The sequence below is a fragment of the Gorilla gorilla genome, chromosome 19 (assembly GCF_029281585.2).
Source record: "Gorilla gorilla gorilla isolate KB3781 chromosome 19, NHGRI_mGorGor1-v2.1_pri, whole genome shotgun sequence".
Lineage (NCBI taxonomy): Eukaryota > Metazoa > Chordata > Mammalia > Primates > Hominidae > Gorilla > Gorilla gorilla.
The window spans coordinates 74,037,731-74,053,227 of NC_073243.2; the positions used below are offsets into that span (position 1 = coordinate 74,037,731).

At 41.9% G+C, this 15,497-nt stretch overlaps 1 non-coding gene across 6 annotated transcripts in view; it reads right to left on the reverse strand.

Annotated features, from left to right (window-relative positions):
• Nucleotides 1–951: 951 nt before the first annotated feature.
• LOC101126278 (GDNF antisense RNA 1) overlaps nt 952–15,497 on the reverse strand; it is a 36,855-nt gene continuing 22,309 nt past the window's right edge. For all 6 annotated transcript variants that reach the window (XR_010131775.1, XR_010131776.1, XR_008673260.2 and 3 more), the window contains 2 exons: nt 3,713–3,872; nt 952–3,300 (listed from right to left, as the gene is read on the reverse strand). This is a non-coding gene — a transcript (GDNF antisense RNA 1). The remainder of the gene's footprint in view (nt 3,301–3,712; nt 3,873–15,497) is intronic.

Genomic DNA, 15,497 nt, shown 5'->3' on the forward strand with positions numbered 1-15,497 from the left:
GCTTCTTTTCTTAGAAACAGGAAGCTACATTTAGCCAAGGGCAAATGAAATTGAACATGTTGGCACTGGGAGGGAAGAGGTTCCAGGGCCAAAAAGTTTGTTCTTGTTCTCAACATGGCAGAATATCAAGGAAGGTCTCTCTGAGGCGGTATTTCAAAGCCCAGAAAACCTGCTCTCGGTGGAATACCAAGCTCAAGATTGAGTTCAATTTTGTTTTCAGCCCTGTTCACCGTCCCTCTATATGCCATGGTCCCTACAATGGTTCAAGAATGTCGCAGGGAGCAAGCAACAAATCCGTGACCTGCTGGTGAGACTGATGATATCAACTGCTGTGGTAGAAGTAATACTGGCTTTCCACCTCAGTAGCTAAAGGTCTTGCAAGTTCTGCTTTTCTATCTGCCTTTTAAAAAAGCATGCACATATATAGACAACAAACCAAACACTTTTCAAAACAAACCATTCCATCTGATACAGTTTAACTCATCCATGTTTTTTGGCTTTAGCAAAAGGTTTTAGTTTAGTTTTATTTTTTTTAATTGCTTAAGTTCAGCTAACTTATATCCCTTGGGAAAACTGATCTATGTGAATGTGATTTAACTAAAGGGGTTTGAGCCACTCACATGTGTTTTACATTTTCTAATCATCCTGAGCTCTGTACGTGGTGAGCAGACTGAAAAATGATGGTGGTCTCATTTCAACATCAATTTTTATCCATTCTATCTCCCAAGAATGCCAAATGATGGCTGGAGAGAATCTCACTTCCTGTTTCCAGACAATCAGAAGCTGGTATTTATGAAAACTTGGAAGTTTGTGAAGTCGATTGCATGGCTAGAAGATCCAAAGGAAGATGGCAATTCTTTAAGATATCTACATTCATTAAATTGGCTAAAACTTTAGAAAAGATTCCTTTTAAATATTATATTTCCCTGATTAAATTAAGTTCAACAAACATTTAAGATGCCTACTGTATTAGGCATTGTTGCATAACAAATTACCACAACCTTACCGGCATAAAATAATATACATTTGTTAACTCAGTTTCCACAAGTCAGGAGTCCAGGCATGGCTGAAGCAGGTCCTCTGCTCAGCTGTTCATATGTTACAGTTAAGGTGTTCGTCTGGAGGCTTGACCATGGAAAAAATCCACTTCCAAGCTCATTTGGATTGTCGGTAGAATTCATTTCCTTGTGGCTATGTGGCTGAAACACCTGTTTTCTTGCTAGCCAGTGGCTGGGAACTGCCACCAACTCCTAGAGGCCACCCTCAGGTCCTTGCCACATGGGCCCCTCCATAGGCCCCCTTAAAACACAGCTGCTTACTGCTTCAAAGCCAGCAGTGGACTGTCCTCCTTCAGGAAGGGCCCAGTCCTCTTTTAAGGGCTTTTCCCTGATTAAGGTAGGGCCATCCAGTATAATCTCCTTTGTGAGTAACTCAATATCAACTCATCTGGGACCTTAATTATATCTGCAGAATTCCTTCACCTTAGCCATATAATGTAATCTAATCAGAGAGTGACAGCCATCATATTCACAGGTACCATTCATATTTGAGAAGAAGAGATTTTCTAGGATATGGATGCCAGAGGGGTTGGGGATCTTGGGAGTGATCTCAGAATTCTGCATACCATAACTTCTATGTGCCAGGACACGGCAATACATTAGTTATGAATCCTACCTACAAGAAACTCCCAGGCTTTAAGTCAGGAGTTGTAATTTGTGCCTGTAGTCCCAGCTACTCCAGAGACTGAGGCAGGAGGATTTCTTGAGCCTGAGAAATCGAGACTGCAGTGAGCTATGATCATACCATTGCACAGCAGCCTGGGTGACAGAGTGACACCCTGTCTCAAATTTTAAAAAAAAGAAAAGAAATGAAAAAGAGAGAAAGAGGGAAGGAGGGAAGGAAGGAAGGAAGGAAGGGAGGGAGGGAGGGAGAGAGGGAGGAAGTAGGGAAGGAAGGAGGGAAGGAAAGAAAAAGAAAGAAAGAAAGCTCACTCACAGCCTAACAAGGGCAGTGGATATGCAATAATAACTATTCCATGAGATATGTTCTATAATAGAGGTACATTTAACGTTCAGAAATAGCACAAAAGTAGTAACATAAACACTGAGCTTTGTAACATAAATAGGAGTTCACCAGGGAGGCAAGCATGAGGAAGATGGAGGGTGGGTTAAGTAGGATTGGCTCAAAACAGGTATAGTGTGATTAACAAATTACTAGTAATTTGATTTTGCTAAGATTTCAGCAAATGTGCTGAGCATTTTTATTTGCTGTATCTTGACTTGTCTTCTTTTTTAAAACAAAGAAAGAAAAGATTTCTAGTTGTCCTAAAGACTGGTCGATGGACCTCACGTATGCGTGTGAAAATGTTGTCCATGACTCATCCCCTTACAACATGATGACAACACTGAGGGGAAAGATGCATAGTCAGTTAATGCTCCAGGCCTATGAGAAAATGTACTCCCAGTTTCCTTCTGAATGTGTGGACCTTTTACAATGAGAAGCTTCCCTTGAAATAATGTTTCATTCCAGAATGGTAGAAATGAGTCCATACCTACAGACATAACAACAGCAAAAGCTACGGCAGTTGCAGAATTCCTGAGCATGAAGAACAGCAACCAAAGTTGGATGAAGACAGGGAAATCACAGTGCCTGTGGTGACACATGCTGAGAGCTGCACCCCACCGGGTGGTGCTTTTGTAACTCGCAACAAGATTCACTTTTGAAGCTTGAAGTCTTCTGACTCTTCTACCACAATATGTAAATACAGGCCAGAAAGAAAATGCCTCTAAAAATTACAGTAGCCTTCATGTCAACTCCAAAATACCTCTTTAGCCATGAGGAAGATGACAACATTGCAAATGAAAATGCAACCATCTTGCATGCGGTTCAGCTCTGAGTGTTCCACTCCCACTGCCAACAGTCTGATGTGGGATTGTTTCTGGTTACTCAGAGTTAGTTAACCTCCCTGTGGCCTTCCTGACAAGCCATATGGATAGGAACTACAAAGTACTTGGGAGACCCGGATTCCAGTCTCAGTTCAATTCGTTCTTTCATTTATCCAGAATTGTTGGAGGACAAGTGAGTTTTCCACTTATTGGATAAATAAGTTTTCCAAACAACTGAAAATTTTGGCTAGCCACAAGATTTTTGCACTTTTATTGTTTAAATAGGGGAAATTCTCCTAAGGGCCCTGGACCCTGGATGCCTGGGTTTGAATCTCAGCTCCAACACGTGCTTGCAGTGTGATATTGGGCAAAGGATTGAACTTCTCTCTGCTTCCGGGGATAACGATAGTCCCTGCTTCAGAAAGTAGAAAGAGTAAATAAATTAACCATACAAAACAGAACAGTACCTAGCACATAAAAATTGTTTCAGTAAGTATTACTGTTATTACTATAAACAGAATGACTAATAGAAAACAGGAGGCTTTTCTTCTCAGAGTCATCATTATAACCACTAAGCAAAATATTGCATGTGTATATATGCATATTGTTTACATATATAATATATATGTACAAATATTTTATGTATTTATGTATACACATACTTTATACAACCACACACTCACGAAATATATACACATACATATATATGTATGCATCTATACATGCATATATATATATATACACACACACACACTCTCTCTCTAGATGTAAATATATAAAATCATGCCCTCATAACCCACTGGAATATATTAGGGAACTACATTTACCTTAAATGACCTCAGAAGTTTTCGCTTCTGGTTTTTCGCACCTTGTGTTTGCCTGCTTTAAACATCCTGGTCTCCTCTTTCATTGGTGGAACTGCTAGCAGCCGTGTCTGGCTATGTCTGACTTCTTCCTCCTCTGAGTTGTTCTTCTATTCTTCCGTGACTGAGAAACCAGATTGCAAAGCTTGTTAGAATTGTGGCTAACATAAGAGCCCAGAGTTCCGAATGAGAATCTCAGAGGCTCCTCTATGAAGAAAACGGATGGGCTTTACTATTTGGACACTGGATCACCTGCTATGGCTAATCTGATCACTGTGTTTAGCTTGCTTTCTGGTTCTTAATCTGTGCTTTTCAGATGTGCTCACAAGACCTTCAGGCTGGGTGAGCAGATTCAAGGGGCTACCGTGGTGTAGAAAGGGGTGGCCAAGGTGGGGTTTAATCTAGGAAGGCTCCAAGCCCTCCATTTTTGCTTCAACCAGAGAAGCTCTGAGATGTTTTATATAATGGGCTTCTGCATAGGATGCCATTTGCAAAAAGGGTTCCGCTACTACATTAATAAATAAAGTTGGCAACTACTGTTCTACAGAGTCATGTTTGCTAGATAAATGACATCTGGACATACACTCTTTTATGTATGTTTGAAATATTTCAAATAAAAAATGAGAGTCACAAGCCAAACCAACCTTAGGGATTAAACATAGCAAAAATTCATATACAATAAATGAGACAGGGCATCCACAGAAAACATTTCCAAATAAACCACCATAACTATGATTTGTAAATTTTGTAATGATGTTAGGTTAACCCCACATCCCACCGCAGAGCCACCATGTTAAAAGTCAATAAATATAAAATAAGTATAATTTTAAGAAGTCTAAAATGTTAATGATGGCTACAAATAGACGGGGCTTGAGTTACATGATTGGGAAAAGGGGAATTTTAAGAATAGTTTCAGGGTTTTTCCAGAACTCATGAAAAGAGATTCTAACAGTTGATACAGGTTTCTAGTCAGAAACATCCATACACTGGAGATGGACATATTAGCATGATGGAAATGATCTTCCAGCAACATTAAGCTCCCTCTTGTTCTAACTAACTCCATCTTACTAACTGTATGAGTTAGAATTGTTTTGTCTGCAAGAAACAAACAAAAACCCCCACAAAAACAGTGTGGTTTAAATAAGATCAAAATTTATTTAGTTAGTTATTTGTTTGTTTGTTTGTTTGTTTGTTTGTTTTTTGAGACAGAGTCTCGCTCTGTATCCCAGGCTGGAGTGCAGTGGCACGGTCTCAGCTTACTGCAACCTCTGCCTCCCGGGTTCAAGCAATTCTCCTACCTCAGCCTCCCAAGTAGCTGGGATTAGAGGCATGTGCCACCACGCCCAGCTAATTTTTGTATTTTTAGTAAAGACAGGGTTTCACCATACTGGCCAGGCTGGTCTTGAACTCCTGACCTTAAGTGATCTACCTGCCTCGACCTCCCAAAGTGCTGGGATTACAGGCGTGAGCCACCACTCCCGGCCAAGATTGAAAGTTATATATTTCTCAGTTGAGAAGCCTGGCAGGAGGTAGTCCAGGTCGGCCATGGCACTCTATGGTATCAGGGGCCCAGGCCTGCTCTACTTTATTGCTCTGTCATGAGTGGCCACCATTCTCAAGGTCTATTCTAGTCCAAAATGGCTGCCAGAGCTCCAGACATTACAGCCACTTTCCAGACAACAGAGAGCAGGAAGAAGAAGAGGAAATCCCTCTTCCTTCAAGGAGACTTGTAAGAAGTTTCACAGACCCCTTCTGCTTACCTCATATTGACCACAACTTAGTCACATGGCCACACAGAACTGCACAGAAGGCTGGGAATTGCAGTCTGTATTCCAGACAGTTCTGTGCCCAGCCAAAACTCAGGTATTCTAGTACTAAGAAAGAAGGAAAAATAGGTATTGGATGACAACAAAAGTCTCTACCATGCCAAATTATCTCCTGATTCTTATTTCCACTTCCTGAGTGAACCCACTCACCAAGAATAGAGTGGTATCCCATTGTCCACTTTTCACCCAATTATATTCTTAAAAATTAATTTTCAAGTCAGTGTAAAGCCACAAACACTTGTTAGGTGCCTATTATGATTTATACAATGGAATACTATTCAGCAATGAAATGTAGCAAACTATTAATATATAGAACTTCAATGAATCTTGAGAAAATTATGCTAAGTGAAAACAGCCAGAAAAACAGAGTACATGTTGTATGATTCCATTTATATAAAATTCCAGAAAACACAAACTCATCTGCAGTGACAGAAAGCAGAATAGTGGTTGTCTGGGAACAATGGGAGGAAGTGGGGGCGGCTTGCAAAGGGACACGAGAAACTTTAGGGTGGATGAATGCGTTTATTATCTTGACTGCAGTGATGGTTTCACGGGTATAGACATATATCAAAACTCATCAAGTGTAAAACTTTAAACACATGCAGTTGATCCGACATCATGTATGCCTTGATAAAGCTGTAAAACACTTTTTTAAAAAGAATGTGTTACATGCCTGGTGCTATGCTAGGCATGAGAGGCACAAGATAAAGGTACAAGGTCCTGTCCTCAAAGGGCTCACAGCCCAGTAAGTCATCCTGATTAATGAATTAGGCTTGTGAGTACAGATGGGGTGAATACATGCTGAGTCCCAACACACTAAGAAGGCACTCAGCCTTCAGACCGAGAGTCAGACTTTGTCCCGTAAGTACCCCCAGCCCCCAAACCCAGCCTGTAACAGGCTTCAGCGTTTGACAATGAGGAGCACCGTGTATACATGCACGGCTCTTTCAACCTATTTCTACTAAAGCTCTGGATACACATGGTGAACAGTATATTAATATCTTAAACATCCCATGGTAAATTGTATATTTTCCACTCTTAGAAATGGAATTCCATGACGTGTTCTCTTCACTTTCTACATCTGTGTTGCAGAACCAGGAAGGATCCATGACAAAGAAGTAGTTGGCACAAATGAATCTTCTGAAAGAACAGTCTGGTGAGACAGCTATTTGGAATCTGCTGTTTCCAGTGACCAATACCACTCATGTTTGACATCTCTTGATATTGCTCCTGTGGTGTGTGCAACATTGCAAGAGTGCAGTGCTAAGCTCTGAAAGCCCCAGATGGCAGCTCGGGGAAAATACTATAGAGCAAATTATTTTCTCTATTTCCTCCTCAATCTTGCCCCTCTAGTTCCTAGGGCTTATGAAGGTCAACAGAATGTATCCTTAGAACTGAAAGCTGTTGCTCCTACCTTTTCCACCTTCAGAAAAAAATCATTAGCTGCAGTGCAGATAGTTTCATCACAAAAAAGTAACAAAATTGATCAACTGAAAATCTTTGTGGAAGAAGAGGTTTTGTTTTTGTCATCTCCCTTAAGCCCTTTCCATGTTGGCCCGTGCAGCCTGAACATCACTGAGTAGGGAATGTCATACAGGGTTGCATTAAGTGCTCCCCACAACCCAAAATACCTCCCCCCTTAGCCTAATAAAACATCTGACACGCTTGCATGAATCCTTTTAGACTAAGACGCTGAGGCTGAATTGTCCTCTGGGAAAAGAAAGCAAAAATCCAACTGGCCTGCATTACTGAGGAGACCTTGAAAGATTGATGTAAGATAGCCCCTGATGGAAGAAAACGGGCAGGGTCCATGGGGGTGGCCTGCAGGATCACTGTGGACCTGCTGGGGGTGTGACAAAGGACAATGTGAGAAGGAGGAGATAGTGACAATAAACTTTGGTTATGCCAAATTTTCTGAAAAGCCAGCACTTCTTACTGTGAAAAACTGATCTGGAGTGAAGTGATGAATTATCCCATCCAAAATTACCAATTCTTTTCAAGAACTCCTTTCACTTTTATTCAATCCCCTAATAAAAGCAGGCTTGTTGTCCTCATTAAGCCCAACGTATTGGCATCTGAAGTGTATTGATGTACTCGCATGTGATTTCCCTAATTACACTGGAACTTGCAATGCCCAAGAACTCTGCTGATGAAAATAATCCTTCTGTAATATTTCCTTTTTGACTGGGCACCTCTGGGCATTAAAAACACACTTTCAGTGAAAACTAGGAAGGGCTTTCTTAGTTCTTATCACATTAATCTTGTCATCTAAACTTTTCTGCTGGAAAGCTAGCTTCTTCTATAAATCCGTTTCTCAAATTATTTTGGAAGTAACGTAAGATACTACATCAATGAGAAGGCCCAGAGCAGACGTGGGAGGAAAGAAAGAGGAATCAATGACAACCTTCAGCATCTATTCTTTAAGGACTAGCAGCTTAAACCCCCTAAAAAGAACACGTGAATAAATCAACTCACTCCTGAAGCTGAAGGGAATAATTCTATCTGAAACAGAAATCCCTCATTATAATGTGGTTTTCATAAGCAGATATTTCCAAAGGGGCAGAGAGGTAGGGGACAGGGAGATGTCAGAATATATTCATCCAAACCCAACATTGAAAAGCCCGCAAAACACATTTAGCTACAAGTTGGAGTCAGTTCTAACTCCCAGTATGTCACACAGGCGTCTCACAGCATTCACCACAACACCCCTGTGACTGTCCAAGCACATCCACACCTTGCCCTTGGACAAGTCACACCTTGTCCCTGAGTCTAATTTCTCACCCATACAAAGGAAAGGTTTGCCTAAGGGACCTCTGCAGTCTGTCAAAACTATCCTATAATGGATATAGGATATATCCTATGGTGGAATTACCCTGATGCTCTCCTACTGGCCCTGCTGTGTCTTAATTTTTTGGTGCCTTAAGTCCTTACAGCATGACTCTTCTCAAGACTACCCAAGGAAGCACACTTTCAGTGTTTTGCAATACCACGTGTTATGGTTTGGCTGTATCCCCACCCAAATCTCATCTTGAATTGTAGCTCCCATAATTCCTACATGTCGTGGGAGGGACCCGGTGGGAGGTGACTGAATCATGGGGGCAGGACTTTCCCATGTTGTTCTCATGATAGTGAATAAGTCTCATGAGATCTGATGATCTTATAAAGGGGAGTTCTCCTGCACAAGCTCTCTTGCCTGCTGCCATGTAAAACCTCTCTTTGCTCTTCCTTCATATTCTGCCATGATCATGAGACCTTCCCAGCCATCTGGAACTGTGAGTCCATTAAACCTCTTTCCTTTATATATTACCCAGTCTCGGGTATGCCTTTATTAGCAGCATGAGAACAGACTAATGTGCCACATCCAAAATGCCAAGAGAGAACTTCTTTGGGTGCATATTCAGAGTGGTTCATGGAAAAGCTACCAGTGCAGGCCTACTGCCTGCTGAATGGACCTTCTAAGCACTATCAGTGCAGAATAGCCCAGAACTAAGGGAGATTTTGCCCCTCAGGAGACATCTGGCAAAATCTGGAGACATTTTTGGTTGTTGCAACTTAGTGGGGAAGGGTTGCTCCTGGCATCTATTGAGTAGAAACCACAGGTGCCGCTAAACATCCTACAATGCACAGGACAGCCACCAATAACCAACAGCCATTCTGCCCAAAATGTCAATAGTGCTGAGGTTGAGAAACCCAGGCCTAGATCCGTAGAACCAGCAGTGTGGGGCAGCCAGCTCTTACCAGTGCATGAGAGTTAAATGTGTGCATCTCTTTCCAGTTCCATGTTCATGATGTCACTCTGGTGAGATGAAATCTGCCATGGTGGGAGGATTTACACCACAGAAATCAGCAAATCAGCTCTACAAGTCAAGGCAATTTTATGTCTGTGAGCGAGTTGTTAAACATTTATCAACACACCGCTAATCCAAACCAGCACCTGAAGTAACTCGGAAGCCCAAAGTTCTTTCAGCAAGAAGGCTATACTGTAGTGAGATGACTTTACCTATGGGCAAGAAGTGGGACTTTCTAACATTACCTAACAACCATGACAAAAAGGAAGGACACAGAATGAGGGACATCGTGGGCAGATATTGGAAGAATCTCCTGTTCTTTGGTTTCATTTGCTTACTTTTATATATGCACTGCCTTCTTCCAAAGAGCACTTGAGGGGACATTTAGGAAATACACAACAGGCTTGTTTACTAAACTGCTCATAGGAAAAGCATAATGGAAAAATAACAATTCAATACCTTTAATTTTGAAAAATTGATGTACAAAAATAAAGATCAACACACAACAGGTGCCAAGCCCGAGGAGCAGGCAAGCTGATCCTTCCGCTCCAGCCCAGCTGCCTGACAGACACATTTCCTAGTGGGTCCTGGATGCTGGCATATCTGGACTCTACCAGACCCCCCCACGAGGAACCGCAGGGCTCCCTCTTGCCTTCCAGAGCTCCACACGGAGGATGGAATGCCCTACAGAAACTCAAGCCACATTGTAGGGAAACCCTTTTCCAGCTTGCTCTTTATTGCTGTCTTGATATTTGCCTCTGGTTGCTATGGCAAAATCTGGCATTGGAATTTTTCTGGGAACAAATAGGAAATAGTTGTGGGGGAGGTTCAAGATCCTACATACATTTAGGTTTGGTTATAAACACTCATAGTAAAATAAAGCATTGACTCATTAAACCCAAAACAAACCAAAAAAGAATTTTTTAAAATCCTCTTTCAAAAACTCTTACTTTGTTCCAAAGGTGACCAGCTAGAAAGTTGTTTGCCCTTATGGACAAGATCACCAGCAAAATGAACTAACAGGGTAGAGGACCCATCAGTTGGGTTACTGGTCACCCCATGCCAAGTCACACTCTGCCTTTAGCATGTTTCATTTCTGGAGCTGGAAGTGCTCACCCTACACAGAAGAAATTTTCCATTTGCAGGAGTGGATTATTTTTTCCAGCCTCACTGAGGAATATGCCAGGACTGCAGCCATTCAAACTCTGGCACCACCTAAGAAAAGCTTAGGAGGACATGCAGGCCTGTGGCACACCTTGAACCCAGAAGGGCCGGGTGTCTCTTTGTTACTACCTAGTAATATAGTTTGGATATTTGTCCCCACCCAGATCTCATGTTGAATCGTAATCCCTAATGCTGGAGGAGGGGCCTGGTGGGAGTGTTTGGATCATGGGGGCAGATCCCTCATGGCTTGGTGCCATCTTCACAATAGTGAGTGAGTTGTTATGAGACCTGCTCATTTAAAAGTCTGTAACACCCCCACCCCATCCCCAATCTCTCTCGCTTGCTCCTGCTTTCAACTTGTGGCATGCCTGTTCCCCCTTCCCCTTCTGCCACGATTAAAAGCTACCTGAGGTTTCACCAGAAGCTGAGCAGATGCCAGCACTATGCCTCCTGTATAGCCTGCAGAACTATGAGCCAATATAACTTCTTTTCTTTATAAATTACCCAGTCTCAGGTATTTCTTTATAGCAATGTAAGAATGGCCTAATACATCTATCTTTCCCTAAGGCCACTATATCTGAAGAGTTCCTGAATCCCCACTTTTCACCTAAGCCCCAGCTGTTCTCTCAGTTCACATCCACAGCTCACATGCCCTGACTTGTCTCCTAGGGCCAGCCATATATGTGGGAAGAAACATTGCCACCCATACACGGTGAATTGAAGAGGGTGAAAGTCCTCTCTGCCCTGTATGGGTTAGCCCGTGTGGCTGGGTGTCCCTAGCATTCAAGGCTGTCATCAAAATACAAAGCCTCCTTAGAGATGTATGGAGAGGTATCACATTGTAGACTTTACCAAAGATTTCAAAGGGGAGATTCTTCAAGTGCCATCTGTCTCCAACCTATCTTTTTTCCATCCTATTTCCTAATGTTCCCCAACAACCTAGCTCGGCTCCAGTCAAGCTCATATCTTACTATCTCTTGCATCTACCATAGACGCATCAGAAATAATGATAAAAATATGTTACTACATACAGCAATCTTTACTTATCAGAGTATCTCTAAAAGACAACATATTTGTTTGGAGTAAATACTTAGGTAAGCCATTTGGGAAGGAGAGGAGAGATCTCAAGGTTGTGTTCAAATAGCAAACAGCGGTCACTGAAGTATTATTTATAAAATAAGGGAGGAAAGAAAAAGCAATAGGTAACAGGAGGCAGGGCCTATGTGGGAGGGGACTAAAGAGGTAATACGTATAAGAACAACTACTTTTCTAGAAGTCACCACCACCTGACACTGTTCCAATTTCTTTATATATATCAACTCATTTAATTCTTACTACAATCCGATGAAGTAGTTAATAATATTATCCCCATTGCACAGGTAGGGAAACAAAGCCCCTGAACCCTTCAGTAACTTGCCCAAGGTTACCTGGCTTGTGAATGGTGGAGATAGTAAGTGATGGTCTGACTCCAGACTGTACTTTGAACCACTTTATCAATGGCCTCAGTGGGGAAGCCTCTGCTTGCAGTTGAGGAAGGACTGCAAAGCAGTAGACTTAAAAGATTTTACCAAATATAAGAAGTCATCAACATAAGACACACCATTGTCTTATGTATTGCTACCAAAGGAAACATGCTGCCAATTATACTATGACACACCAACACAGCAAGACAGAGTCTGGTTTCCAAGATTTCAAATACTCAACTAGGAAAAAGGTATATATTGGAAATGAGGAACACAGTATCAAAGTGGAATATGAATCTGTTGTGGGGGTTACAGTGAAACCTCCATCATCTTCCCTTTGAATCTCCACAGTAAACTCCACATTTCTCACAAATGCTTTCGTGAGCATTGATTATTGAGAGGAGGTGGTAGCAAGGAAGAACTCCCAGAAGTGCCATTTGTGTGTGTGCACGTGTGCACACATGTGTGCAGAGGCAGAGCAAAGACAATTTTAGCAAATTCAAAACGTACTTACCCTACATTTAGTTACGCAAAGAAAATGTACCTTCATTATTTTCTATAATTGATCCAATCTTTCTCCTGAGCTCTTCACTTTACTGAGTAAAGAAGGAAAATTAAATGTCATCTAGTCCAATAATTTTAAATGCCTTCTGGATATTTTGGTATTACAGCACCCCCTGCCCACTACCACTGCTCCACTTTCCCATTTTTCTCCAAGATGACTCCTGGGGGAAGGGTCTGCTTCATGGTGGTAGGAAAGGGGAGGAAGGTCCTTGGCCCACATGATTCATATGTGCAGGTTCCTGGCCTGTCCTCCAGTTCATCTAGTTCCCACCCTGGTAGGCCTTGATGCTGAAGTCTGTGGCTGATCAATGCCTACTGTGTGCTTACTGGGGCCATGCTGACCCAGCTCTACTTAGGTCCTCGCAGGAGCTGCATATCCTTCTGAGGTATGGCTATGTCTCCCATTCCATCTCCACCCTGGGCAGTACCCCCGCTGGCAACCCCCTGATAAGCTCATCAGCTGGGACTACTTACTCATGGCACTCACAGCATGCTTGCTCAATGAGCTTGGGTGTGACTTCCAGTTCCTCCCAATCGCAGCTCCTTGCCAGCCACTACACTGAGGCTGTCGTATTAAAGAAGCTATTTGCCATCCTACATCTACCAGGGATCCCCTGAGAGGCTCACCTGTTGGCAGCTACCTGTGCCCAAGAGATAACAGTCACCTGAAGGGGAAATGCAACATTATACAATGTTGCAATTAGTGTGAATGGAATTAATAAAGATCAAGATCACCTACTGAGCACATTAGCATGCAGATAGCATGTTCTAGTCCTAGTGGATACTCAGTATATTTCCAGCTTAGTCCATGATTTTAGACTGGAGTTCTATGAAGACAGGGACAATGCTTATCTTGCTCATCATTGTATTTACATGCATAACGGGCACTGAATATTTGTCAGATGCATGTTAAGGTTTAAAAAGGGAAGAATAGCAAGTCACTTACATTAAAGGATAATGTTGTCTAGGCCAGTGGTTCTTAAGTGGAGATAACTTTATCCCCCAGAAAACATTCGGCAACATCTGGAGACATTTTTGGTTGTCACAACTGGGGAGGGGAAGCTACTGTCATCCAGAAATGCTGCTCAACATTCTACAATGCAAGTGACACCCCCAAAAAAACAAAGAATTATTTGGCCTAAAATGTCAATAGTGCTAGAACTGAGAAACTCTGATCTAAGGAGTTGAGAGCTACAGATCATGGTGTGCTGGTAAATGCTAACAACAGGCTCTCTGAATAAGGGAGGGATTCCTGATTCATAATGTTTACCAATTTACATGAAATAAATACTACAACCATGGCTGATTTCAAGCTCCAACGAGACATCATGAAACACACAGTTGGGAAAAGGGCATAGCAGAGCACACTGTTATACAATATTTCCACCCTGTAGTTACAATAGACTGAAATAACCCCAACAGCATAGATAATAGTAACATATAGTAAAATAATTTGAAAGTAATGAATTTTGATTATTATTATTACTACCTTTGTTTTTAATGAAATATATTTAAATGTAAGTTTAGGCCATTTCACTTTTATAATGGCTGTATTTAATAAGTGGTTCACAACATTCCTGAAACTTTAACATTGGCCTTTGTGAGTCCGTATGAGTGACCCCCAGCACGTATCCGGCCAGGGATAATGCAAATGGAAAGAGATAAGTTGAAGGGTTGAAGGGAGGCAAGAGGACACGCTGCAAACATCAAACAGTGCCCTTGGCCGGTGTAGCGAGAGGAGGCTGAAGAGCAACTGGGGAGACATCCTGAAGCACAGAGCACCTTGTGAGATATGAACATGGGAGCCACCCAGAGGAGAAAAGGTGTTGGGATGTGTTCCCTAATGGGCGACCCCACTTGCTCTACTTTGAAACATTAAAAATCCAGCTTCCAGCTGGTTGCGGTGGCTCACGCCTGTAATCCCAGCACTTTGAGAGGCTGATGCAGAAAGATCGCTTGAGGCCAGCAGTTTGATATCAGCCTGGGAGGTATAGCAAGACTCCACCCATCTCTACAAAATAAAAATTAAACAAATTAGCCAGTCACAGCGGTGTGTATCTATAGTTCCAACTACTCGGGAGGCTGAGGCTGGAGGATCGTTTGAGCCCAGGAGTTTGAGGCTTGCAGTGAGCTATGATTGTGCCACTGTACTCCAGCCTGGGTGACAGAGGGAGATCCTGTATCAAAATTAAAACCTTAAAAAAATTCCCTCTCATGTATCTATCTATAGACAGATAAGATAGATAGATAGATAGATAGATAGATAGATAGATAGATAGATAGATAGATGGATAGATGGATAGATAGACAGACAGATAGATAGATAGATAATATAGATGGGTAGATAATAGGTAGGTAGGTAGATAGATAGATAGATAGATAGATAGATAGATAGATAGATAGAGATATAGGTGATATAGATATAGATACAAATATATTAATAGATATACCCTACTGGTTCTGAGTAACACCATATTAAAAGTAAAAGCAAATGAAAACAGCATTCCTCAGTACCTCCCCTAACACAAAGAGAGAAGTGAATAGAATTTAAATGGAGGGAAATGTATACATAGTTTCCTATTTTCTTAAGAATTAAACGTCGAGGACTGTCTGCTATAGTGTTCTATCACATTGTGCATGCTTAATAAATAAAGAATTTAAACCAATAAATAAATTAAATTCTTAATAAATAAAGGATTTAAACCTTCCCCAGGGGAGACAGGAAAATGCACACTGGCATGAGCACATACTGCTCAGGTTAGAGGGCTTCTGTCTGCTCCCCCGGGAGAATCTGGCCCAGTAAAGGAAGCACTGCTTTCGTGTGTGCTTTAGGAGTCTATCCAGAGCTGCAGTCCTCATGGCTGGAGAAGTGAACAGGGCGCAGAGCTGATCCTGCTAAACTGCATCCACTTCCCGAGGTTTGGGATGAACCCATCAAGGTCTC